We start from the raw sequence: 27,699 nt of genomic DNA on the forward strand, positions 1-27,699 counted from the left end.
AAGACTTGCAGTTACTGTTCCCATCACATGAAATTTCCCCACCCAAACATGGAGAAACCATAAAGCAGTATGTCGAATCTGTCCCTCTCAGTCACTATAGATGCCCCATGCCACACTCTCTTGTTCCCATCTTCTTACTTGACGCCCACTCCCTAGAAGCTATGTGAGGGTCCCTCCTGCTGTCCCCACCATATGAGTATTACTTCCTCTCAACCCACACCAAAAAGAAGATGTGAGGATAGAAATATTCTCAACTTGGTGCCTGGGACCATAAGCAACACTGTTTACAAATGCACAAATCTGTCCCTCTCTGAACCCACATCTTGTCCTTTTCCCTGAGGGCTACAACCCAGTGCAAAAGGCTAGGAATGCAAGAATATCATCATCCTCTACATTCTCTTAATCTGTCTACTCTCACCCAAAATATCTATGAAACAATAACCTAATTCAGATTTTTGCAAGTAACCGAAGACTCCCTGCCTTTGAACTCCTTCATCTGTTTATTTAATTAGCCAGTGACAAAGGAGCCACCACAGAAACCATTCAAAAACCTGGTCCTCTAGGCTTCTTAGTTGGGTGGAGATGTGACTGGGGAAAAGGAGGGCCTGTTCCCAAGTGTCCATGTAGAAGCCAGTAAATGCATATTATGGCTCAGCCGAGACACATTTTTACACTAGTTCTTCAGAGCATTTAATTTTCACCAAGGAAAACACGGTCTGACCTTATAAGATAAGCTTCAGCACAGATATTTATTAAAGAATTGAAAGAGAAGCAGGAAATACACAGTGGCCAAAGATCATCAAGAGTCTATTTCAGGCTCTTCACAGTGGGAGAAGGGCCAGATTAGTGAAGTGGAGGGATAGAGGATGGGCAGGACGGACAGAGGATAAACTGCAGTGGCAATGTGTGCATGTGTGTGTGTGTGTACGTGTGTGGGTATGTGTGTGTGAATGCACACGTATGCCTGCATGTTGGAAATGGCAGAATTGTGTGTGAAACGCTCTTCTTTCTAGTAACATTGTAACGGCTCAGGATGACAGGACCTGAACTCTTTCATTCTGACTAAACAAGTCGGAGGGAAACCTGCGTGGTGAATATTGCGTTACACACAGCAGTGAAGACAGCCTATGTGGAAAGGCAAGATGTGTGATAGATGGGGGAAGCATGGGTGGCACTTTGCCAGCTCGTGATGAGTATCTGACACATCTGCAGCATCACCAAGTGGTCTCTGATTTAGCAAAAGCCTCATAAAGATATTCGGTGTCATAAAAGTAACACTTTATTTAACCTTCCTGTACAAACTTTGGGAGCATTAATCTGTCACAGTAGGCTCTATCTTGTACATGTAAATGGATGAGACTGTGCAATCAAATCCTAAATGTGTATTTGTAGCAATATGGCTTTTCAGAAGAAAGTATGATGAGAAGCAACAGACGGAGCAGGGGACAATTAAAGAGAGAGCACCACGCTCGGCGAGACCTTTTACTCCCTGAATGAAGTTTCCCAGGACCGCACTGCTTTCTGAATGTTCATGTTTATTTACCACCCAGCACACTCTTATTGGGACCCCACAAGGCTTCTCCTCCTCTATCACCTGCAATGGAGACTCATTTAGGCAGACAGAAACCTTGCAAGGATGTGATGCAAAGAGCATTCTAATTTCCTTTCGACACCAGCTCCAATTATGGGTTGTAGCTCTGTGTTCAAAATAGTTGGAGTCTGAGAACAGACCTGAAGAGAAAACGCTTTGTGATTCTTAGACTTGAAAAGGGCAGGCTGTGGCTTCAGGTCTTGGGATTTTTGCTCAGTGCGGTTCCCACCCAGATTGTCCCAGAGAGGCATTTACAGATGCTGCCAGACCCACTGGATATTTGCCAGTCTGTTTGGAGCTTATGATTTATTGAGACTTAAATTTCAGTGACCAGAAACAAATTTCTCTTGACCAAACACAAAAATCTTAGATGGCTTTTGTATAAAATATTCATTGTCAAGGATTGGGGCGGGGGAAGAAGAAAAAGATTTGGATTTGACTTCGGATCAGAAGAACAAGGTTGCATTAAATAATATTTATGTGAATAATATCCACACATTTTCTCCTTAAAAAAAAATCTTTGCAAGATTTGCATACGTGTTTATTGTGCAAAGCATATGCATCTTGCCTGGAATATATTTCATTGTGTGGCATATGGTTCCTTTCAGCAAAGGATCTTAAATGACTTTAACAGAAAGAGCTCCTCCTTTCATTCACTCCCAGAGAGTAAGGTGCTATTTAAGAGGCAATAACTCTTTCCTAAGGGCTCCACTTAGGCCCTTAGGAACCGCCTTGTAAGTTGCACGCCCATCAGTTTTTCTCCCGTCACTTTCTCTTGGCAGAGTGGGCCAGGCTTAACTGCCCCAGGCAAGCCAGGCCCTCCGATCCATAATAGAAAGCAGGAGCATTGCACGCTCACAGTCGAAATGTGGGGTTACAGAAGGGAAAGCCAAAGGAATTATGACCTGGACAGGCACTGTCCAATAGGATATCACGTGAGTCTTAAATGCAAGCTCCATCTGTGATGTTTAGTTTTCTACTAGGTTGTCAGAAAAGTCATGATGTACTGTTTTCTATGCAAAAATGTGTCATGGCTTTTCGGACAACCAAATAGTAGCTATGTTTACAAAAGTAGAAGGAAATAGGAGAAATTAATTTTAATAACATGTGGTATGGCACCCTCCATATTAAAGATATTATAACTTCAACATGTAGTTGATATAAAAATTACTCAGTTTATATTCCTTTTTTGCACTTAGTCTTCAAAATCCAGCATACATTGGGTGGTCGGAAAAGTCACGATACATTTTTGTGTAGAGAAAGATAGAAAAATATATCATGACTTTTCCGATGACCCAGTACCTATTGTTACAGTGCCTCCTGGTTTGGGTTAGCTGCATTTCAAGTTCTCAGTAGCCACGTGTGACCAGGGGCTACCTTGTAGTAGAGCATAGTTCTGAGAAGGACACCGAGAGTAAGCCAGAGAATTATATCCAAGTGGGCATTATTCTATAGGACTGGAGACAGGGGGTAGGGTTGTGAGATGATCATTGAGAAGGAGAAGGATAGCTTATACTTGCTATTATTATTATTAGTTACTATTCACAACTTCTATTACACTCACTAGTATAGGCTAGTTTACATGTATTTATTCAATTCTCGAAAAATAAAAACAGGTAATATTATTATTCCCTTTTGCAGATGAAGAAACCGGGGCACAGACACAGATGCTGGGACAAGAGGGAAGACCTAGCGGATGACAGCAGGGAGCAGTAGGTGGCAATGGGGACATTCAGGACAGTAGGTTAGTGGCTCTGCATCTTCACGCACTCCTCCTATCAAGTTGGGTGAAGAGTCAGGCCCGTTGCATTAGCTCCACTACAATAAATGGACCCTGAGCCACCATAAAATTAGAGGGTTTCCCTGTGCAGTTAACTTACTGCCATAAAAGGTGAGTTGGGACGGAAACTGAAGGTAAAAAGTGTTGAGACCAAGTGTATAAGTGAGGAAAAAAGGAGGCTCAGAGAGGACTCCTCATGCTCAGCTTTGAGTGTAAGCATGCTGTGACAACCCATGCCTATGCCACTGGAGCACAACTTTCTTGTACACAACTCAATGGGCATTATGGCTCCAGAGTTGTACCCCTAGCAATCCTGCCCTGTGCTCATCTCCAGGCTGTTCTGCTCTTGGAAAATAAGAATTGTCCCGAATGAGGACAAGCATCATCCTCAAGGGGCCCCATTTAATGGGGTGATAGTGTCTGTGCCACATAGGACGTCGGGATGATTTCAATTGTGCAAACTCCTATGCAACAGTAGTTACTTCTGCTTTGAATCTGTGCTACGATGGGATGGAGGTCTATGCACAATCCACAGCAGTAGAAAAGGGTCGAGGGAGAAAGAAGGGAAGAATTTGTTGTGGTCCAGGCAAGGCAGGAGTTAACAAAGAGCAGAAATCCAAAGAGAGTTGAGGAGTTCTCCTGGAGACGAAGTGGGAGAGGCATCCCAGAGATGTAGTCCTCATTCATCTTCTAAGTTATGCTGACAGCACACCAGCACTTTTTAACTGAGCAACACAAGCACACAGCCAGTCAAAAGCAAAGTCATTTGGCATTAACAACATGTCCACATGCCAAAACATGGCCTGACCCACATTACTCTTTCACACACCAAAATATAATGTATACTCACTCACACAAGTGGCGAGAGGCCGAAAAGCTTTTCCTTTCTTCGTTTTCTTTCCATAGCAGCACCCTTGCTCCACTCCCAGCATTTGGGGTGTAAATTGCATTCCCCGTAGGAAAGATGAGAAAGGTCATGTGACATCAGCCTGCCCCACACATCGCCAGGGGAATCTGTTAGTAAATTGCAGACTGTTGATCCTGCAAAATTAATTGAGATGGGAATAGTGACCTTTGAGAATGTGTCTTTTTTGTTTTTACAATGCCATTTAAGGGTATGGCCAGCGTATCTCAGAGTACACCCTTCTGAACGTAAGTTAAAAACTCAGCCGCAAGGAAGGGAGAGAACAGGTATAGCCAAGAAAGGAAAAGATGGCAAGCTATTTTTCAAGATGTGATGACTCCTAGCACCTCTGTTTTCTTCTCAGGAAGTACTGGGTGTTGATAACAATCACAAAGGCTCCAAGGCCTTCCAGTATTTTGGAGAATATTTCACAAAGCAAACTTTAGTCATGTAAATGGGTAAACATGATGTGAAATGTATTAACACATTTGGTGAATTCTGCAAATATATTTTTACACAATTAGCTTAATTATTTAGATACATATTAAACCTTGCTTGCCTCGAGCAATTTAACATGGAATGTAATTTCACATATTATCACAAGAAAAACACATTTATAGAAAATCTGTGTCTCTCCGTTCATAATAACACTTCAACCCATCATTATCTGAGCTATAAATAGATAGTTTCTATTCCAAAGATGACGAACACTGTCTATATCCAGAGAAAGTGCCCTAACCTAGTGAGCAGGTGGTCTCAAAACTTCTAGTCTGTTCATCTGTTGTAGTAAAAGAGACCTTGGTTCTACTCTATCAGTAACATTATAACATTGTACAAAACCCCTACCTTATTCAGAGCTAAAAAGACGTGATTTATGTAGGAGGTACTTTAAAGGAATGGACATACACAATTAATTGAAAAAAGAGTTGCAAAGGAGATGGGGATGATTGTACTTGTGCAAACTCCCATGCAAGAGTATTTCCTTCTGCCTTGAAAATGCTCAGGGGCCCCTGTTTCCATCATTCTGTTAATATGTTCAGTAGGTTGTGCAGCATTACTTCCGGAGAGTACAAATTAGTTCTTGAAAGTTGCTGGTTTCAGATATCTTCCCAACAGAAAAAGGGAACATAAATTAAAAGAGAGCTTTTATGCTTGTGTGGTGATTACAAGATTTTTAGGGCCAGCAGGTGGCGTGGTGGCTGAGGTGGCTGAATCCCACATGGCCTACTGAGCTGTTTGAGTCCCAGACTTGCAGCTTAAAAATGTGGGGCACATACGTGCATGCCCAAAGTTCTGAGAGGATAAGGGAGGAAAAGGGATTGTGGCCTGGCCATACCCTCTGGAGGGTGTGTTCTCACTTTCTCTCTCCCTCCCTGTCTCTGGTGAGCTCATGTACCCTGCAGTGAAAATTTAAAAAATTTTAAAAGAGCTTCCACACTCATTGTTTGACTGTAAAACAACTTGGTGATAAAAGGTAGTGTATTTGGTATTTGCGATTTGCATTTGGACTAACTCTGTTTTAAAAAAGGGAGAAAAATCATAGAGAAGTAACTGTAACTTGTCGAAGTCACTTAAACTGTGACTGCAAGGTCAGAGTATTTTTAGCAAATAAGATTTTGGCATTTTACTACATGACAAGCAATGGCATTTTGAAGTGAAGGGTAACACACACACACACACACACACACACACACCCCTTTCAAATGATCTTTTTAATACCTGGTTTTTTATTATCTTTTTAATACCTGGTTATGTAGGTTTGATCTCAAAAGCAATTGCCTTTTCTGTGTTCAGTAACTTGAGAGCGTCTGGAGTAGTAATAGGAGAAAATTCTCTGCCTGAGGGGTGGGATGGTCAAAGGGAACAACAAAAGAGAACTGTGGCATCTCCAGTGGAGACCACTGTGAACCTAAATAGCACCCTGCTGGCCTTGAAAGGTTTTCTTTGGGGGTAGAAAGCAATCACACAGGAAGAAAGCCCCCTTGACTCCATTTGTGTTACTTTTCATTTAGAGCCAAACTAAAGGGGTGAGAAAATGCCTCTCTGGCTCCTCTGGGTAAGCAGCTAGTAATGCCTGGAGGAGCCAAGGCTGGACTCCATTAGAGAGGATCTGAAGGAGGCCAGAGCTGCCAGGATGAAGAAATTTACCTCGCAGAGGAGCGCACAGCTCAGGTTGGCGTTAATGTCAGTTTAAATCCTTTCACTCTCAACAGCCAAGCCCTGAGAAGGGGCTCTCGCAGCCCATCTGACTGAAGGTTGATGCCTTAATTAGAAAAGCTTCTGTTCAATAGAGATCCAGGGGGGGAGGAAGGAGAGAGAGGCCACTGACCCTCATCCACCCAGAGAAGGTGAGCCTACCGTGCTCGGAGGATGGTCACCACAGTCAGCCCTTGATGCTCTCATTTTTTTTTTTTAAGCTTTCTTCCTCCCTCTTTCCATCCTTCCCTCCCCACTTCTTTCTCCTTTTCTCCTTCTTTTTTTCCTTCCTTCCTTTCTTCTATGAGCAAGAGAGACAGAGGAAGAGAGAGAAAGGGAGCATTCCCAAGAGCCTGCCAATGCTGAGCTCCACCCCCAGCTTCAGTGAATCCCCAGATCATGGGCACTCAAGTTCCTGCTGTAATTAGAGAAGTCTCCGGACTTGAACCAAGGACCTTCCCAGGTGAGACTGTCTCAGAGTTTTGTACTTCACTGCTGTGCCACCATCTGTCCTCACATGTTCTAATTTTTAAAATATTGCCAAAGGGCATGTGCACTCACTAGAGACAGAGAGACAGAGAGAGAAAGAGAGAGAGAGAGAACCCCCACCCCCAATGGGATGTGATCACATGGCAATCCTTTTTCTCTGTTCTTCCTTCCTGTCAGAATTGTGGGCACACATGCACACACACGGCATTAAGCTATCAGGGCAGAGACTCAAACCATGGTCGGCCATGTGGGACCCAGCTCCCATACCTGCAGAGCTGGGGCGCTGGTCCAGACGTTCTCAGTTTTAAGGAGCTTGATTTCAGTCGAGGCTCTTCATGATCTGGCCTAGGCATTTCTCTCTGCCTCAGTGCACCATGCCCTGTCACAATATCATGCTTTCACATGTGCATTTGGGAGAGAAGGAAGACCTTTTCAGCCTTTCTGTTTCCTACTCTCTTGTCACTACCAAGCCTCGACTACAACTCTGTCTTCTTGTGAACACTTCCCTGGCTCTTTCAAACAGAGGTATTGCGTTCTCATAGCAATTGGTTAATAATTCTGCAGCAGGACTGACCATGCGGTATTGTTGCTGTGAATACAATTATAACCTTTATTATCATTATATGTTATTTTGTGTGTGTGTGTGTGTGTGTGTGTGTGTGTGTATATATATATATATATATAAAGCATCATATGATCTGTTCCTCTGTTCCTAGACTGTGACACTCTGTGTCACACGCACCCTCTTCCTCAAACTCTTAGACCATTTCTAACATAGAAAACACATCAGAACTCTCAGAAATATTTTTGGACTGACCTTCCTTTCTTTTAGATATTGTTAGAAGAGAAAGTGCAAACTATTGGCCTCTGTGTGTGTATATACGCACGCGCACGTGCACACACACACGCCTTTTTAAAACAGTGATCCTGATTATGTCTCAAAATCTTATCACTGTGCATCATTTACAAATTACTTATTCCTAAGAAACGATGTCGTTACTCCACTAAAAGTGCTATTTCTGAGGTTCCCCAAGATCCTCGAATGCCAGGAAGATCCAAAGGACAAAGTGCTGCTGGGTACCAATCTGAGCAATAAAAATGGTGCATCTGCCATCTAGTGGTCATAATGTGTAAATGCACCTGGGCTTGACTGAAAAAGTCTCCAGGGCCATCCTACCATCAAGAGAGTGAAACTAATTACTAAGATACATTGACCTCCTACTACGTTCTAGGCACTGTTCTAAGTGTTTTACATGTAGTATTTTATTTTTCAAGACAATTGCATGAAGTAGACCCTATATTTACACCCATTCTAGAGATGAAAATTTGAGGCCCTGAAAGTTAAGATTTTTTTTTAATCCTGGCAGTTTGATTTCAGAACCCCCAGCCTATGATAAATGATAGGCAACTAAACTAAACTCTAAATAGATACATAAATTTCTGTGTTGATACACGTAGTGATTACGATTACTTAAATGTTTATAATTTTAGAGTTGGAAAAGTACCTCCACTATTTCTTATCTTTACAACAATCTGATTATTATTACACTTGTGTTACAGATGGAGAAATATCAAGAGAAATAAAATGTAAGTTTCAAAGCCAGGTGACAGAACTGAGTTCAGTCTTGGGTTGTCGTCCAAATTTCCTATTATATCCCCTGCATTGTATTTCAAATATAGCGATGATAAACTATCAGAAAAGATTTAAATAAACTTACTTTTTAAAAAAATAGGTTTTCATCCTTTAAATGTTTATGGTCCCAGTTTCTTTGAAGGTTGAATAAATCTGAGGCTTGAAGAAGAGGCTGGGCCTATCAACACAGACAGTATGGAGTCTCTATCTTCTCTTTTCCGCTAACCAGTGCACATGCCAGAACATTCCATCTGCTGACATATCAAACAACCAACACCAGATCCCACACCCAAGGAAAAACCTCTCAGCCTCCAAGCATGGCTGACACCTGGTTTAAACTACAATGTTTTAGTTGTCTTGAGAACCACCACGTCACAGAGAGCCATTCCTTGCTGCTATTCTAAACCTCTGAGAACATCTGCTTTTACAGTGCCCCAGTCAATTCACAGGGAAGCTCTATGTAGCGCTCTATGTAGCAGTAGCGCTCTATGTAGCAGTAGCGCTCTATGTAGCTGTACTTAGGTTCTACGGGTGCTCCATCCAGACTCTGTGTAACTTTCTAATGCAAATCTGGGCTTCTAGTTATAGAATATGTTATTTCCCTTCATAGAAATGCTCTCTCTGTTCATTTTGGCCACACTTCAAGCTCTCCCACCTTTTGTCTGTTCAATACCAATTTATTTCTCCTTTTAAAATATTTATTAAGATCCTATTATGTAGTCCCTAACTTCAAGGAACACCAATCTAGTCAAATGATATAGACGTATTAAATTAATCGGCAAGATAATTAAAGATTGTGCTAAGTCTCAATAAGGAAATAAACTGCTCCCTAGAAAATAATAGTCCTAGAGAAAAATCGGCATTGCTGAGTATTTGAGTTGAGACTGAACAAGTAGAGAGGAAGAGGAGGGTAGATGACATGGACTGTCCCATCTGCAAAGAGGCTTAACTGCCACAGCATTCGTGGCTATGCTGGGAAAATTCTGATTTCCTTTTTTTTGGGGGGGGGGAATACCACCACGTCACAGAGAGCCATTCCTTGCTGCTATTCTAAACCTCTGAGAACATCTGCTTTTACAGTGCCCCAGTCAATTCACAGGGAAGCTCTATGTAGCGCTCTATGTAGCAGTAGCGCTCTATGTAGCAGTAGCGCTCTATGTAGCAGTAGCGCTCTATGTAGCTGTACTTAGGTTCTACGGGTGCTCCATCCAGACTCTGTGTAACTTTCTAATGCAAATCTGGGCTTCTAGTTATAGAATATGTTATTTCCCTTCATAGAAATGCTCTCTCTGTTCATTTTGGCCACACTTCAAGCTCTCCCACCTTTTGTCTGTTCAATACCAATTTATTTCTCCTTTTAAAATATTTATTAAGATCCTATTATGTAGTCCCTAACTTCAAGGAACACCAATCTAGTCAAATGATATAGACGTATTAAATTAATCGGCAAGATAATTAAAGATTGTGCTAAGTCTCAATAAGGAAATAAACTGCTCCCTAGAAAATAATAGTCCTAGAGAAAAATCGGCATTGCTGAGTATTTGAGTTGAGACTGAACAAGTAGAGAGGAAGAGGAGGGTAGATGACATGGACTGTCCCATCTGCAAAGAGGCTTAACTGCCACAGCATTCGTGGCTATGCTGGGAAAATTCTGATTTCCTTTTTTTTGGGGGGGGGGAATAATTTTTAGGAGAATATTCTTCTGATAGCTTTCATCACTGAACTTAATAAAGGGACCTTAAAATTTCAAATAAAAACATTACAATTAGTGGGATTGGCTCCTAGAGCCCCTCTCAGCCTTACTTGCAAGGACTGTTGTCAGCACGCTCCTGCTTCTAATCTCCTTCCCACTGTCTCGTCTTCCCATCTGTCCTCCTTTTCTCTTGGCATTTGCAGTCTATCAGCACACATCCTACAAGGATTTATACATCCTGGCCTCTTGTGCTCTGTGCATCATTTTTACATATAAGAACCTCAAAACTGTGGTTTCTAAGTTCTTCACATTTAGAACTCTCTTGACTGCCTGGGTGTGCCAGGGTGGATAGGGAAAAGTAACAGGAATATTTAAATTAAAAAAAAAAGGAAAAAGGGTAAAAATGTAAAAATGTTTTAAAGAAATGATTCTGGAAGGACAATGGTGTGAATGTGGAAGGCTCGGGCAGGTGAGAGTGTGTGGTCACAGCACTGGCAAGTAAAATGCCCCGGAGTAGGAATTTCAAGCAACATACACCTCCTTGTTCTCTTAGCACATGGATGATTTTGAATTACTGGCATTTTGTGACATCAGATGAGAATTAAACTCTCAACTAGTTTGTTGCCCACAGAAATCATCCTTTATCACTGCAGTGACAAGTGTGTGGGTTGTTCTTTGGTGAGGTGTACAGAGCCCCAATTATCATCCCTTGATAGAGAATGGATTATGTGAAGAGGGATTCAATGAGTCTCTATCAAAGGAGAATTCTCCTACTCAATATTTTGTGCTCTGTGTATTTGGAAGTCCTTTTCTAATCCTTGCACAAATATACACAGAAACATTTTTTAAAAGACCAAAAGTACTCAATTTTCTTTATTCTTCGTAGGCTAGCAGAGTTGGAAAATCCTTCACAGAAGAGACAAGCTAGATTATATTCAACCTCACGCACCATCAACACAGTTGTCAGCCGTGCAGCGTGTTCATTACAGGGACGGTAGAAGAAGCAAAGTGAACACAGCTGGATTTTCAGATCCCAGGTTGAGTCTGCAGCGCTGACTGTTAGAAACATCATCTTTTCACTTAGACACTGAGAAAATTTGATCTGGAAGTCACTGAGGGAGAATATGGAAGCCCCATGATGTGTCATTCTTACTGAGGGACTTTTCTATTGCTGTGCTTTGGTTCAATGCAAACTACTACCAACATAAGCAAAATGATTATGAAAATAATATTTCTAGTCATATGATGACATAATGTTGGGAATTTTATAACAAATATATTTCTTCCAGATAGTTTGTAGTCTTCAAGTATTTTTCAAAATAGTTGTACACTTTAAAAATTGTATATATTTTTTTCTCTTCATTATCACCAAAAACAAGAAAAAAAGACCAATTATTTTATTTTATTTTATGGAAAACCACTGCAGCTAAACAAGACTTATCATGTAAGAAATGCAATTAATAGTTGTAATAATGGCAGTAAAAGAATTACTCTAATTGTTTGTCTTTTATAGATCTTTGGTTAAGGATTGAATTTTATTGTGTTTGTTTTTAAATGCCATATTTAGAATTATTTTGTTTGAGAACTTAAACAAGTGGACCTTTGTTTCTGTTCCAGAAGTTATTGAAATGCAAGCCAAGGTATTCCATATGCTTCTTTTTTACTTAAGTGCTTAATCAAACCATTCGACTGAAGGAAATAAAATAGTTTCATTCATTCTTTCCTCCCCACTTAATTAAGTGGTTCTCGTTACAGAAATTGATGTTTGGGGGCTAGTTTACTGGAAAAAGAATGACTATAAGATCTGCATCTATGTGTCTTTTTCATCACTCCCACCTTCTACTCTAATATAATGTTATAAACAGCTGGCATCGACCTGGCAATGTCACAGAAAAACAATTGTTATGTTCTGGACCCCTTGATCAAAGCAGAGGGACTCTGGATTGTTTTCTTAGATCCTCTAAATATTTCAAGACTCCATGGGATGATGTAGCCTTTTCATCTTGTCTGACTCCCAGTTCTCCACAATGGAAACATTCTTGGAGAAATATATTCTAAGGCATTCATGCTTACTTCTCACAGAAAGGCCAACTAGCTGAATCTTTTGCCTTGAGCTGCTGCATGCTATTCAGCCATCTTCATTTTATTAAAAGGGAAAATTTCTTTAACATATATTCGATTTCCTGACCCACTGTGTTATTTTTTTTCTTTGGGACCCTATAATTGTCCAAATCATTGTGAACCTTAATTAGGACATTAAGATTCTCTGTAATGATTCTCTTGTCACTGCAATAGAAGAGCTATCTCTTGTCACATCCCCCACACTGTCCTTTAAATCACTTAAAGGCAAAAAATCGCATGCTCAGCTTATGCAATGTTCTTCATCTTTGCTGAATCATTATATAAGGGGCAAAGTCTTTGTATACTATAAACTGTAAAATAACTGCAATATCTGTAGGTCCACTTGCGTCAGTTGTCTATTTTAGAAGTTTGGAATGAAGATGCTTTAAAATACTCAGCCATGCATTGCCAAAAAATTAAGATAACAGGCTCACTCCGAGAAAAAAATATACTGCATCAGACAAGTTAAGATGCGTGTCCCTTTGGATTTCAATCAGGTCTAGCCAATCTGTTCTGTCCATGTGGTTTTACTGCCTGGGGCCAGTCAGTCAATCTCTTGCCCTGGGAGAGTGTGGCTCACTCTCTTTCTTCTCTCCCTCCTGTGTCCTACAGCCAAGCCAGCAAGCCTCTGCTCGGAGTTTCTGGCTCCCTGCCAATTCTGGATTATATGGAATCTGTGTCCCTAGTAGTCACCCAGTAGGCCAGATGATCTCGCAATCCGGAAGTTCAGGGGAATTGATGTCTTGCATGTGGACTATGGGTCAGGAGTTGAGGCTCTGGGTAGGTATTCCCCGTTCTTCGCCCATTTCATGAACTGCTCTGAGGGTTTGCTGTACAGTCTGTCCAGAGAAGTATCTTGTGTGTTGCCAAGCAGATGGACCCGCTAAGGGACCTTTGGGGTTCTGAGGCTCCTCATGGTGCAGTGTTGGGCAGTAAAGAACCGTAGCACACTGGTTTCTGTCCTTCTGCCTCTTCTCTTGCTCATTCTTACTGTCCTGGGTTTGTGTGTCCCACGAAAGTACTAGCACGTAATCCTTCTCTCAGAGTCTGCTTTCTAGGGAGCATTGGCAAAGGCAAATCCAATAAAAGCAATAGGCTTATTTCTCTGTTTCAATTTGGGAGTCTATAAAAATTACTGAGAAATTTTAGCCTCAATGTTAGACTCTCCAATGGCACATTTACGCTGTGTTTGTGAGTTTCTCAATTTGACTCGATATTCCCACAGATGCGTGAGGGTCCTAATTTAATTACCAAGTCACTGGTTTCATGTCATACTTGTAATTGGAACATTAAAAGATACATGCTTCTGTTTTTAGTTTTAACAAATAACTTATTTGAATATTTATTTTTAAAACCTGGGAAAAAAAATGATTACCTAAGGTATGGAATCCTAGCAGACACCAACTTAATCAGTTGATAAAAATTAACTTAATTAACATGGTAACAATCCAATGTCATAGACCTCCTAATATAGAAAAGAATGATACATCACTATTATGGTATTCCTGACCAAAATACCTTATCTGAGTAATTATGAGGTAAGACAGAGAAGCCAAAATGGTGAGATGTAAGCTAATAAGTAAGTGGACTATGTGCTTCAAAAATATAGGCAAAGGGACCAGCGGTTAGTGTAATGGCTATGTCGGTGGACTCCCATGTAGTCGACCGCGGTTCAAGTCCTGGACCCGGTGGCTTAAACTCACACAGGGCACATGTGCGTGCGTGCCCAAGATCCCGAGAGGAGAATGGAGGAGAAGGGGTTGCAGCGTGGCCATCCCTTCTGGGGGGTGATTTCTCGCTTTCTATCTCTCTATCTTTCTGGCGAGCGCACGCACCCAATAAGAAAAAAATCTCTCCTAAAAAAGAAAAAAAATATATATAGGCCAAGAAAAATAAAGAGAGACAGAAGAGTCATTCCTTGCATAAAGAGGCTTTGAGAAAACACGACAGCTAAATGCAATCCTTGCTCCTTCACTGAATTTTCTATGAAGGATAACAATGGAAAAATGGATGAAATTCCAGTGTGAACTCATTCTATAACATAATTTTATCAACGCCCAAAGAAAAAAAGGTGGGGAAGAGCAGGTTTCAGAATAGGCTAAGGGTCGGAAAAAGAAAAGTGTTTGTGTGTCATTACCTAGGCTAGTGCCAACCACATAACAAACAAACTCCAAATTTTCAGAGGTTTACAAAACAGTAGTTTATTTCTCGCTCACGTAACAATCCATGTAGATGCTGCTGAGTGATGGGCAGCTCTGCTCCACCTGGTGATTCAGGCACCTGCTCTTTCCGTCTGTTTTGCTGCTATCCTCTGGTACTTCACAGTCCTCTATATTCGGCACTGCAACAGAAAGAAACTGGAATCCACACAACTGCTTCTAAAATCTGCCCCAGCACATCACCTCCATTCGCATCACATTGGGCATAATTAGCATACGGCCACTCCTAGATACCAGTGGAACTGAGAAATGTAGTTACTGGTTAGGCAGCTCCCTCCTCCCAGTAACCGAGTCTGTGAAAGGTGGAGCACACATTTTGTTTGGTGGATAGGGTAGAAGAGGGAAAGGATTTCCCTCCATTATCCAATTGGGAAAAGAAAATTTCCATTTACTGAGCACTTACTGTGTTAGACATAATGCTTTTTCGTTTTGTTTCATTTTTAGTTTTTGCTACAGGGTGCATGTGCTCACCAGTGAGAGACAGACAGACAGAAAGAGAGAGAGTGGAAGTGAGAAATCACCCCCCCCCCAAGAGGCTGTCCATGCCACCCTCCCTTCTTCTCCAGTCTCCTCTCAGGATTTGGGGCACAAATGCATACCTGCCTGGAATGATTTTCAAGCTACCAGATCCAGGACTTGAACTGTGCAGTTGGTCATGTGGGATCCTGCACCTTAACCTCTGTGCCACCTGCTGGCCCACCATCATACTAAAATTTTTATATGTCATTTCTACAAAATAGGAATCATCGTATCCATTCTACAAATACAAGTCAGAAGATTTGGGAAGCAAAAAGCACTTGCCCAAAGGTACAGAACTACACGACAGTATGTTCAGGTCAGCTTTGCCCCTAAATCCCTTAGAGGCGGCACTCTGAACTGAGGCTGGACAGTCTACTGCTAATTGTGGCTCTTATTTTAGTTCCATGACTTTTGGCAAGTTGCTCCATCTTTGCATGTCACCATGTTCTCATCTATAAACAGGAATAATATTGGTCTCAAAGAACTTTTTTTTTTTTTGGAGAGGTTTTTGCTATAGGGCGCGTGCGCTCGCCAGACAGACAGAGAGAGACAGAGAGACGGAAAGCGAGAAATCACCCCTCATGGGGGATGGCCACGCCACAATCCCTTCTCCTCCATTCTCCTCTCGGGATCTCGGGATCTTGGGCACACAAACACACATGTCCAGCGTGAGTTCAAGCCGCCGGGTCCGGGACGCGAACCGCAGTCAACTACGTGGGAGTCCAGCGACATAGCCATTACACTAACTGCTGGTCCTATCAAATAACTTTTTTAAAAATGAAGAAGTCCTGAACTTAGTGTTACACTTAGGTATAGGGGATGCCGATTTTAGGCAAAGCCTCTCTGAGTCTAGTATTGGGACTTTTTTAGCCCTGGAGTTCGTGGTCTCTCCCACTCACCCGTCAAAGTCACGAGATGTTCAATAACTAAACATGTAAAGCTATAGCTCAGTGCATGCCACAGAGTATGCATTCAGGGTTTGTATCATTCCCTATTTTTTGCTGTCACTAATTCCCACAAATATAGTGGCGGAAAAACAACACAAATTTACCCTTTTACAGTTCTTGAGGTGAGAAGTTCAAAATCAGTTTCCCGGGATTGAAGTCGAAATGTCAGTAGCTGATGCCTCCTGGAGGTTTATAGGACAACCTGTCCCCTCACCTTGCCAGGGGCTTGAGGCTACCCATATTATTCTGGCTGTGGTCCTTTCCTCTGTCTTCAAATCAGCACATGTCTCTCCTTTCAGTTACCACAGTCCCTCCAAGTAGTGTTGGGGGCTGGACTCATGGCCTGGAGATTGAGGAAGCCAGGTCTCACATCACTGACTGTGGTTCATGGTCCATTCTGGTAGCCTGGAAAACATGCCAACATATGTGTGTGTGCAGAATCTCCACAGCATGGAGAAACCGAGAAGGGACTGCATGTGATCATGCCCAATTAGGGGATGTTTTCTCCCTCTCCCTCTATCTCTATCTCTCTCTGGTGAATGCATGTGTCCTCTGGCATTAACAAAAAGAGAAAAAAAAAGTAGTATTTGTACAATCATAATCTATTCTAAGTTAAATGAGTGTGTAAACATGTATACATCCATATAGATAGGGACTAGTACAATTGCCTGGTATTCAGTAAGAATTTGAAGAAGCTTAGGTTCCTATCTCACCAAAAACAAAACAAAACAACAACAAACCCTTCAGACCATCTGATACTTAAAGCCACCATTGACCATCATTAACCATCTCAGTTCCCCTGGTTAAATAAGAAGAAACAAAGTAATTATTCAGCCAATTCAATACAAGAGAATAAAAAGTTATCATGACTTTCCAGACCACCTAATAGTTTAGCTACAACTGTCACCTGCAACGCTTTTTCTGTGGTACATTAAGCCGGTTACAAGATGTTGGAAAACGATGGATTTCCACAGGCCTAGACAGAGCTCACCCTTGCACTTCCAGTGGGAGAAGTTATAAAGACACAGCAGGACTAGACATTTTTAGAAACTTCCATATACATGGAAGTATTCTAGCTCAAAGAATAATAATTTTTTTAGACAAGCCAAATTGCACAGCTGAACCTACAGATAATTTGACTTTTAGTTACTGTAAGGTATATTTTATGACATTAGCAACATGAGAACATGTGTTATCTGGCCTGGGGGGAAAGCAGCACCCCTAAATTCTAATCATTTCTTTCACCAATCCAAAGGAAATCTTTTAAGGCTTTAAAAGGTTGGGTTAACAACACTGAAAATATTTTTATTTTTCACACTCCTCTGCTTTTCTTGGTTCCATCTGGGACCAGAAGCCAGCACGTTGAAATACCAGGAGAAAGGCAGTCCTCAAACATTTCCAGCCTGACAAGAGGCAGGAAATAGCAGAAAGCTCCGAAGGGCAGATTTTCTTTTCTGCCTACAAGATTTCCAGGCTAATTTAATATGTTAACAAGTTGCATAGGTATTGCTCAGTCTGACTTGGGAATACCCAGGTTTTGAAACCTGGTAGGGTTCTGCGTCTGAGAAATGAATATCCATCTTTATTGTCATTTGGCAATCATTTTTAATGTAAATGCTCATGTTTTCATTTATGTGACAACGTGTCTGTGGAAATTCCAACATCTTTCAGTAACGTGACCGTGGCAATTATTTGCTCTCCAAAGGTCTCGTTAAGAGAGCAGAGTTGAGATGGAAAAGTTAGGATTTTGTTAGAAGACAAGCATGATGTTGGTTTCAGTTCACTGACAAATGTAGCTGAGTCTTTATTTAGATATATGAATAAATGCAAGAAAAAGCAGGAGGCGTACCAATTGTTTTAAGAAAACCAAAATAATTTAGCAAAGAATGTAAAAAATACCTCAATATTTTCTGCACATAAGTAAACTCACCAACTCCAAGTTCTCCAAATATGGCTTCAGAATGCTTTGGAGGAGCGAGAGCCAACTCTCATGAGTCAACAAAATAAAAATACCTTCAGGGAATGATTTAATAGCTACTTCCCATTCCTGGTTGTAATAGAATAGGCCTAATTTATTTTTCTTTAAATCTACAAGACATTGTGAAATTGGGCTTTGTTTCACGCTTAGACCTTCTCATATACCTATATTGAAAAACATGAGACACTCTAGGGAAAAGAATAATTTGCAGCAGCAGCTCTTAGTCATAAGGGATTTAGAGATCATGAGGATCAATGAGACTAAGCTTTCACACTTTTCCAAAACAGTCCAGAAACACAATGGATTTAATTCATACTAAGGATGCATTCATGTGAAATTTGTTTGTGCTGTGTTTTTTAGAGCAGCATAATGAAGTTTCGGTATATATCTGTAATATGTCTTAGAGCATCTCCAGTAGGTTCTATTCCTCATTCAATGTTTGTGGAGTAGGCAGTCTTAGGTACTAGAAACTGGGCTCTGTTAGGTCAGAACAATGGCTTCCTAACCATTTTGGACGAAATGATTGATTTATGTGTTTCATCATCAAATATTGATTGAATTTCTACTATATCCCATGGGCTATACCATGCTTTTAATATTCAGTGTTCTCTGCCTTTTTGGAGCTTACAGTACCATAAAAGAATACAGATAATAAGTGGACTAACAAGCAAATATGAAATTGCAGATTTATAGAACTATGTGCTGAAAAAGAAAGGAACAGGATGCCAAGGGAGAGGGCAGAGTTCAGGGAAAACCTATTTTCTTTTTGTTGTTGTTTGTTGTTTTTAAAAATGTTTTATTTCTTTTTCTTTGAGCAAGTGAGACAGAGAAAAAAGAGACAGAGAAATATCAGCCCTAACAGGGTCCTGACATCACGATCTACCTCGGTTCAGCTAGGCTGAAGCACATAGACATGTTGTGCGTTTGCGTCCAGAGCACTCCCTAAGTAAGCCAGGCACATGGCTGCCCATGCTCTGGAATTGGCTGAAACTGTACATTTCTCTCAGGGAAGCCTATGCCTTGTTGTGTTATGTGCTAGTGAATGAGCTGGGAGATCAGCCTTTGGTCCTCTGATCCAAGGAACAGCAAGAGCACTAACCATCTTTTGACCTGACCCTATTTGGCATATCAAAGAGTTCTTGAGGACTCTTTATTTAGCATTTGCTTCTTTGTCTTTCTTAACTTTCTCCTCCGACTGTTGCCCTCACAGGGGGGAAAGTCAAGTGTTTAATTAGCATGAAGTGCCTTCCCTCACTGTCCCAACAATATGGCCTCCCAAGTCCATGCTGGTCTGCTATCTTTTCCCATCATTTCTAAATTCCTCACAATTTGAAGAGACATAGGTGTCCTTTTCCTAATAATGCCATGAGAAAATTGTTCAGAAAGTTTAAGGGTCATAGAGTCCTCTTACCCAACACCCTTATGTTCACCTTAAGCCCCATGTTCCCAATTCATTTGTGATTCAATCTTCCTCTCACTGACATTGTGGAATCTGAACCCAGGCAGAAAACTGCTAAGGGAGGTGACAATTGGGTCTTCAAGAGTACTATGCCCTAAAGCTACAAGGATATGGGGTTCACATGTAGATAAAGAGAATATAAAATGGAATCATGCTTGAGGATGAGATTGCATTTACAGTCAGGTAAGAGAATAGAATTAGACTTTTGATCTAATCACTTTCTAATGCATTACAATTTGTAAAGTTGCCTCAAGTACTTAGGCCTGGATTTCAAGACTGAAAACACTTCATAAAACTCAGTGATTTAATTTTTAATAATCCTAGACCAATAATTAAAAATAACATTACTAATCAACTTTGAATTTTTACCTGTCATCCTAATTTTAGGACCAATTTTCCTTGTAAGGTAATAAATCGAATTAGAATTAATATACAATGTTAGGAAACCACCTGCCTTGTTTAGACAGGGGAAATAAGCAATTATAACTTAATTATAATGTATCTCTAAAAAGTTGGCACAAAACAGAGGGAGGAAAATCTTTAGGAAACTGTGCTTTTCCAATTTTCTGATCTCAGACAAGTTCTTTTTCATTAACCACACCCAAAAGTACTAAAGTGTTTCTCAAAAGAGGGTAGCCAAGCTAGTTAGTGACCTCACCCATCTATAAGAGGTGGCTAAATTTTTTCCCTTGTTTATAGTTCCTTTGTGAAAATCATTTATAGTTGTGCCTTCTAAGGCTTAGAAATAACCAGCTGTTTCTGCCTTTTTGCAGAACACTGGTAAATATTTATATGCTTTAGTATATTGATTTTAGGCTACAAATTTTTGATAATAGGGCTTTATCAATATAAAAGATGTGGAATTTTAGGTGGCTGATTATTCTGTAACTGTAAGAAAAGAATGCAGACTCTTACACGTCATGGCATCATTCCCAGAATTCCCCGAAAAGAAAACCGTTTCATCTTACGATCTTCTAGAGCCATTACATTTTTTCACTGTTGAGGGTTGTTATATTTAGCTTTGTTTTGTGGGCAGATAGTTATTAAGGCTGTGTCCACAAAGGTAAAATATTTACTCTTTATTTAAGAAACTTGTCTGCTCAGAGCTCTGAGATACCAAGATAAACAGTGCACAGGCCCTGCCCTTCAGATACTCATAACTGGTGGGAAGAGAGGCAAGGAAACGTGGATGCTGTGAGTGAAATGGAGGATGACAGAGAAAGTTTCCCAGACTGCGTGGTTCTTGGCCAGAGTTCCAATGGATGAATAGGGATTTAACAGGCAGAACAAAAGGGAAGGGCATTCCAAAGGGGAAAAGAGCATCATAAAGAAAGGAGGAATGAAAGAACAGGCATATTATGGAAAACAAAAGAGTAGTGTGGAAATGAAAGATGGGGTCCTAAGAGGAAATAGCTAGGGATAAGTGGGTGGGCAGGTCATGGATGCAGGATGGGGTTAAGGATTGTGGGGGTATTTTTTGTTTGTTTGTTGAGGCCATTAAAGCGTCATTGGAGAAATTTAGGGGGGAGAGCAATATGATCAGAGTTCTATTTAGAAAGATCTCCCAGGTGGCCACGTGGAGGAGGGACTGGATTAGGCCAACCGGACAGAGTTTTCAAGCACATATAGCACTAGTGCGGGAGGGAAGTGATTCAGGCTGGAGTCAAGGCTGAGGAGGCAGGAATAAAGATAATCACCATGGGATCTGTGGGATCTGGTGATTGGCTGGAGGTGGAGCTGAAGGAGTCAGAGGACCTAGGGGACTTCCCAGAAGTGTGGGAGTAGGATGTTGAAGAGTATGGAGCAATTTGTTGGTGAGCACACACTCTATGGCCAAAATGAGTGACTAGGGCAATGCCCAAACTCATCTTTGCCATTTTGCAGTAATAGCCAGCAGGCAGGGTGGGCTGTGCCTGGTGTGTATAGGGTCAGGATGGAGAGCACCGAATCAGGATCCAGAGTGTCTGAATTCACATTCTATCTTTGTCTCTTACTGACTACTCGGCCCTGCACAACTTACTTGATCCATCTGTATACCTCAGTTTCCTTATCCATAAAGTGGGATGAAAATAATAAAATCAACCTCTTCATGTAGTTAATATGAATAACTCACTTGTGTGAAGGGGGGATGTAGAACATTGTCCTTGCATGTGATGGGTTTTTGCCACACATCTCAGCTCACTTACACCTCAGAAAATCTAAAGAGATAGGCACAGAGAAATGGCAGAGCTAGGAGATCAAACCACCCAGTCAGACTATGGAGCTTCTACTTCTTTTTCTTTCCTTTTACTCATGAAAGAGCATATGTACACACATACACGAGATCGACAGAGAGAAAGAAAGAGGGAGAAGCTCCTTCCATAACATCAGGTCACACCGTGTTACCTTTCCTCCAGGCCTCCAGCCCATAGGAGCTTGAGTACTTGCACGCATGCCTGATGTGTTTCAGGTTGGCTGGTCTGAAGATTCAAACCACAAGTCACGTTCCGGGATCAGGCTCTCTTGAACAGCACATTACTGCTGCATCAAGGAGCTTAGAAGGGATTGTTTTGGGTAGAGACAGGTAGAAGTATAAGTGGCACAGGGAAAGAGGTCTCTGCCCTGGCCACCCTATTGCAAGCAATATCTGAATCTGATGCTCCCCTGTAAGAGCTGACAGTGGCACTATCCATATCCCCACACTGAATTCCTACCAAGCTCTCAGCCCTACTTAGTAGGGAGACAAGGATCTCCCCTCTCTGCTCTTGGGCTGTTCCCCTGAGCCCTTCTTCCTCATACCTTGGTCCATGACTGCCCAGGCAAACCAATGTCAGAGCTCTGCTATAAATTAGCCTGAGTTGTTCTTCTGTTGCCATTTTGTCTGTCTAAATAAGTAGTAATAGCCTTTGCTACATTTCGAGTTTTCAAACATTTTTTTTTTCCTTTTTTTGGAGAGGTTTTTGCTTTAGGGCACGTGCGCGTGCCAGACAGACAGAGAGAAACAGAGAGACAAAAAGTGAGAAATCACCCCCCAGGGGGGATGGCCACGCCACAATCCCTTCTCCTCCATTCTCCTCTTGGGATCTTGGGCACGCATGCATACGCGCCCGGCGTGAGTTTTAAGCTACCGGGTCTGGGACTCGAAGTGCCGTCGACTAGGTGGGAGTCCAGCAACATAGCCATTATGCTAATTGCTGGTCCCTCAATTTTTATGTAAAGAGGGAGTTTAGTATAGTGGTTAAGGATTTTAGCTTAGGGATCAGAAATTGCTGTTTGGCGCTGCCAAAAAGTAGCGAAATTGAGAAAATAAAATTGCTGACTAGCCAGTTATATGTAAATTTCAGAAAAAGAGTGAATACTGATTTTTAAGCATATTATTGTATTTAGTATGTTTTCTGAAACATACTTTAAAAAATGTACTCCTTGTTTATGTCTGAAATTCAAATTTGACTGGGCACCTTGCAATTCATTTGACTAACCTATATGGAACTTAACTTCCTGGTACTTCATTTTTTCATTTATAAAAGAGGGATAATAAAAGCTAGTAATAGCGACAATGATTGAAATTTGCCCTAAGTAATAAATGAGATCATGTGTGTTAAGTGCATAGGATATGCTAAATATGTTTTTCTTGTTGCTAGTAGTTGTTCTACTGGGATTATCCCAAACTGGCAAAATGTGAGGAATCTATAAGCACTTATCCTTCTGATAACATTTTTTAAAAATTTAGAACTGGGAGTGAGGTGTGAGATATGTTCCTGTCTGATACCTTTGTGTATCTGAAAAAATAAAAAAATATATAAATCCAGTTTGACCTTCCTATTTTTTTTTTCAAGAGAAACGAGGTAAATAGCTCTTATTGCCCAGCATAATTTTCATGTTTTCTCCTAACTCTTCTGCCCCGAAGCTACCCTGCCAAGAGAACTTGATAAAGAAGAAGAGGTTCCAGGCACAGAAGCCTTTATCATTAAAAATAAAATGGAAGCAAGGCAAGGTAGTGCTCATTAATCTTCCCTTATTTCCTTGGGAAGAATTTGGCAAAAGCAGTTTCTACGAACACAGCCAGCCATTTTTGAAGGCTATTTGCCTTGGGCCAATTATATATTACACGATAAGTATACCCAATAATTAACTAATGAATTGGTTTCTTTGGGAAACGATCAGAAGTGTCAGGGATGGAAGAATATTTAGATTGCCTCTATGAGTCTTGTGGAAGAAACATCTGGTTCTTTTTTCTTCAATCAATGTGCACCCTGAAGGGCCCCAAATTCAAAAATGATTATATTTCATGTCATTTATGTGCCTTACAGTTTGACAAATTTAACTTGTAAGAATAAGTGATTCCGTGTCCAATTTACGTTGATCCCATTTTCATCCAAACATCCAAAGAGAGAGAACCATTATAGATTGATAAAAGCCGCTGATTGATCTATTGATTTCCAGACCTTAAATCTCCTAGGGAAGTCTTTGTAAAGTTCGTGTTCATAAAATTCTTGTTCTGCCACAAAAGCTCCCAGTGGATTGTGTTTCTCAACTACAAGGAAAATCATCAGGGACAAACCCAGAAAATGTTTCTTTAGTATACACTAGGCAGGAGGGCCTTCCAAATTCAGTCTCAATCTGGCTTCTTCAAAGGTTTATTTTTATTTCATTTTTGAAAACTTTTAATTTGAAGAGGGGGGAAAAAGCCCTTTAAAGCATCACAACCCGCAGTGATGTAAGTGCCTTTCTGTCTCATATATAATCATGTCTGTTTGGACGTGCTGGGTGTCATGTCCAGGGCTGTGGTGCCACATTGAGAACAATATTGAACTAAATAGTTTTGACAGAACAGCCAGACCTTTTCTTGGGGCTCCTGCTATATTGCATATCTGCTTCTTTGTACACAACAGGGTGAGCGAGTGATGGAAAGCAGAGAGTTCAATTGTGGTTAGAGTCCGCAAAAGAGCCATCAATGGGACTTCTATACTGATTTGCACTATCGCCTGGGAGACAGTACAGACAACTGTATTTTCCAGCTTATCAGATAGAAGAAAAAGCAAAACCATTTTTTTTGAAAATGTTTATTCTAATACAATGCATGCCACGAGTGATGTCCATGCAGATTCACGCCAGTCTGTGTGGGCTGGGCTGAAGAAACTTCGTTAATCTCAGCTCCTTCTAGCCATTGCTTTGTGAGGATGGTTTATGGGGACTGGGTGGTGTGAGTGAACTCTAACTGCATTTGTCTTTAGCCAGAGTGTTGTGCATATTTATTGACAAGGAGCTCATCTTCTTGATTGTATAATTTACTGAGGTAATTTATTGAGATTTTTTAACTCAATGATATTAAGTGTTCAGGCTACTCTCCCAGACCCCCACTCTTATCATGGAGGGTAGTTCGGTTTATTGATCTGTGAGTCCCAGGGGAGCTACAGAGGCTTTGTGTTTTGTTTTTGTTTAAAAAAAAGAAAGAAATTTTCATCCAAACATCCAAAGAGAGAGAACCATTATAGATTGATAAAAGCCGCTGATTGATCTATTGATTTCCAGACCTTAAATCTCCTAGGGAAGTCTTTGTAAAGTTCGTGTTCATAAAATTCTTGTTCTGCCACAAAAGCTCCCAGTGGATTGTGTTTCTCAACTACAAGGAAAATCATCAGGGACAAACCCAGAAAATGTTTCTTTAGTATACACTAGGCAGGAGGGCCTTCCAAATTCAGTCTCAATCTGGCTTCTTCAAAGGTTTATTTTTATTTCATTTTTGAAAACTTTTAATTTGAAGAGGGGGGAAAAAGCCCTTTAAAGCATCACAACCCGCAGTGATGTAAGTGCCTTTCTGTCTCATATATAATCATGTCTGTTTGGACGTGCTGGGTGTCATGTCCAGGGCTGTGGTGCCACATTGAGAACAATATTGAACTAAATAGTTTTGACAGAACAGCCAGACCTTTTCTTGGGGCTCCTGCTATATTGCATATCTGCTTCTTTGTACACAACAGGGTGAGCGAGTGATGGAAAGCAGAGAGTTCAATTGTGGTTAGAGTCCGCAAAAGAGCCATCAATGGGACTTCTATACTGATTTGCACTATCGCCTGGGAGACAGTACAGACAACTGTATTTTCCAGCTTATCAGATAGAAGAAAAAGCAAAACCATTTTTTTTGAAAATGTTTATTCTAATACAATGCATGCCACGAGTGATGTCCATGCAGATTCACGCCAGTCTGTGTGGGCTGGGCTGAAGAAACTTCGTTAATCTCAGCTCCTTCTAGCCATTGCTTTGTGAGGATGGTTTATGGGGACTGGGTGGTGTGAGTGAACTCTAACTGCATTTGTCTTTAGCCAGAGTGTTGTGCATATTTATTGACAAGGAGCTCATCTTCTTGATTGTATAATTTACTGAGGTAATTTATTGAGATTTTTTAACTCAATGATATTAAGTGTTCAGGCTACTCTCCCAGACCCCCACTCTTATCATGGAGGGTAGTTCGGTTTATTGATCTGTGAGTCCCAGGGGAGCTACAGAGGCTTTGTGTTTTGTTTTTGTTTAAAAAAAAGAAAGAAAGAAAAGAAAGAAAGAAAAAGAAAAGAATTGACAAAAGGGAAGGAGGAGGAGGAGTCTAGAGAATGGAGAGCAGACGCTACCAAAACTGGTAGATATTTCCCAGAAGACACAAAAAGGTCTTCTCATCACTTATGGAACTTCCTAAGTGCCTTAGACTCCCAAGCAACACTGGGAGAGATGATAAACACCTAGTGGTGTGGGGAGCAGATGCTAATGGGACCTCCTTCTAAGAACAATGTCCGTTTGGGTCTCATCGAAGGATCATGGTGCACATGCTTGGTATAGGAAAGGGGACCTGCTTTCCTTGTAGTGGCCACACAGGCTTACTAATTACTACAACCGACTCAACACTAAATCCCAAGCCACTGGTAGTATTAATTATCTTCCTCCATGGGCCATTTGATTCTGCCTTCTTTTTCAGAAATTGAATTGTCACTTGAAAATTGGAATTTCTTCATTCTAGGTTTGAGGTCTTTCCAGCATGGATGACGGATAAAATAAAATGATAAAATATGAGGTTGAGAATTGGCAGTTCATGGTTAAAGTTCAGTCTGTAATAAATTTTAATTAGTATGGTGTTATTTGAATCTCAATATCTTTTTAATTTTTTAAGGTAGAAGGTTTCCTATACAAGTTTAGATATCTAGCTCATTTTCTTTTTCCTTCAGGAGAGAAAGAGAGCGAGGTATTTCTCCTATGGGCTGCTCACCCACTTTAGACCCTGGGTAGCAAAAGGAGCTCTGAAACACAGGTCAGGAGGTGCCTTCAGTTTGGGCCCTCTCTGGAGCTTCTAGCTAAGGAAGCCTGGACAGGCTCCTCATCTCTCTTAGCCTCTGTTTCTCCATGCAGAATGAGGAAATAGAGGTTCCCTCTATGTCAATGGGGTCTCATCAGTTGTGATTCTTCTTCCCATGGCTCCCAACTAGCTTGGATTTCGGGCATACACAGCTATGCCTGCTATGTCCAGGATGGCCCAGAAACAAAACTTGAGCCCCCCCATGTGGCTTTGAACTCCCAAGAGATAGTGCTACTTGTGAACTATGACTGGGCCAATTTCTAACACTTTTCAGAGAAACATCAGGTTATCTGGCATCAGCACTTTTCTACCATATCCACCTTCCAGAGCTGGATAACAAAGTGACACAAATGCTTTCTTTTACTATAATTCTTTCCACTTGAATTCATATCCTGCGAGGCTTCTCTTGTTAACATCTGTTGACTACATGGTTTCCTCAGTGTAGCGGTCAGAGCCCCAAAGCCAAGTGTCCCTAGGGGAGAGCTTGGTTGGAGTTGTGTCCTTTTTATCCAGCCTCAGTCACCCTATAGCCTCACTTTTGTCCCACTCTAGGGTTGCCACAGTCAAGATTTGAGGAAAGCAAACATAGACCCCTCCTCCTGGTGAAAGGGGCATCGATGACATTGTAAATGGAGTTGTATGGGCTGCGAGCTCTATATTGGTAGAGAAAATGCAATTTGTAACAAACATGAGAAATAAGATCAGGAACCCAGAAAATCTAAATGATAGATACAAAATAAATAAATAAAAACTGATTTCTTGAGAAGAGCAGGAAATGGAAGAGAATGTCTGTCTGGAGATCGAAGTACAAGCTTTCACGTGTTGTTCCCCCCCCGCCCCCCACCCCCC

Source organism: Tupaia chinensis, unplaced genomic scaffold (genome assembly GCF_000334495.1).
Source record: "Tupaia chinensis unplaced genomic scaffold, TupChi_1.0 Scaffold000028_1, whole genome shotgun sequence".
NCBI lineage: Eukaryota > Metazoa > Chordata > Mammalia > Scandentia > Tupaiidae > Tupaia > Tupaia belangeri.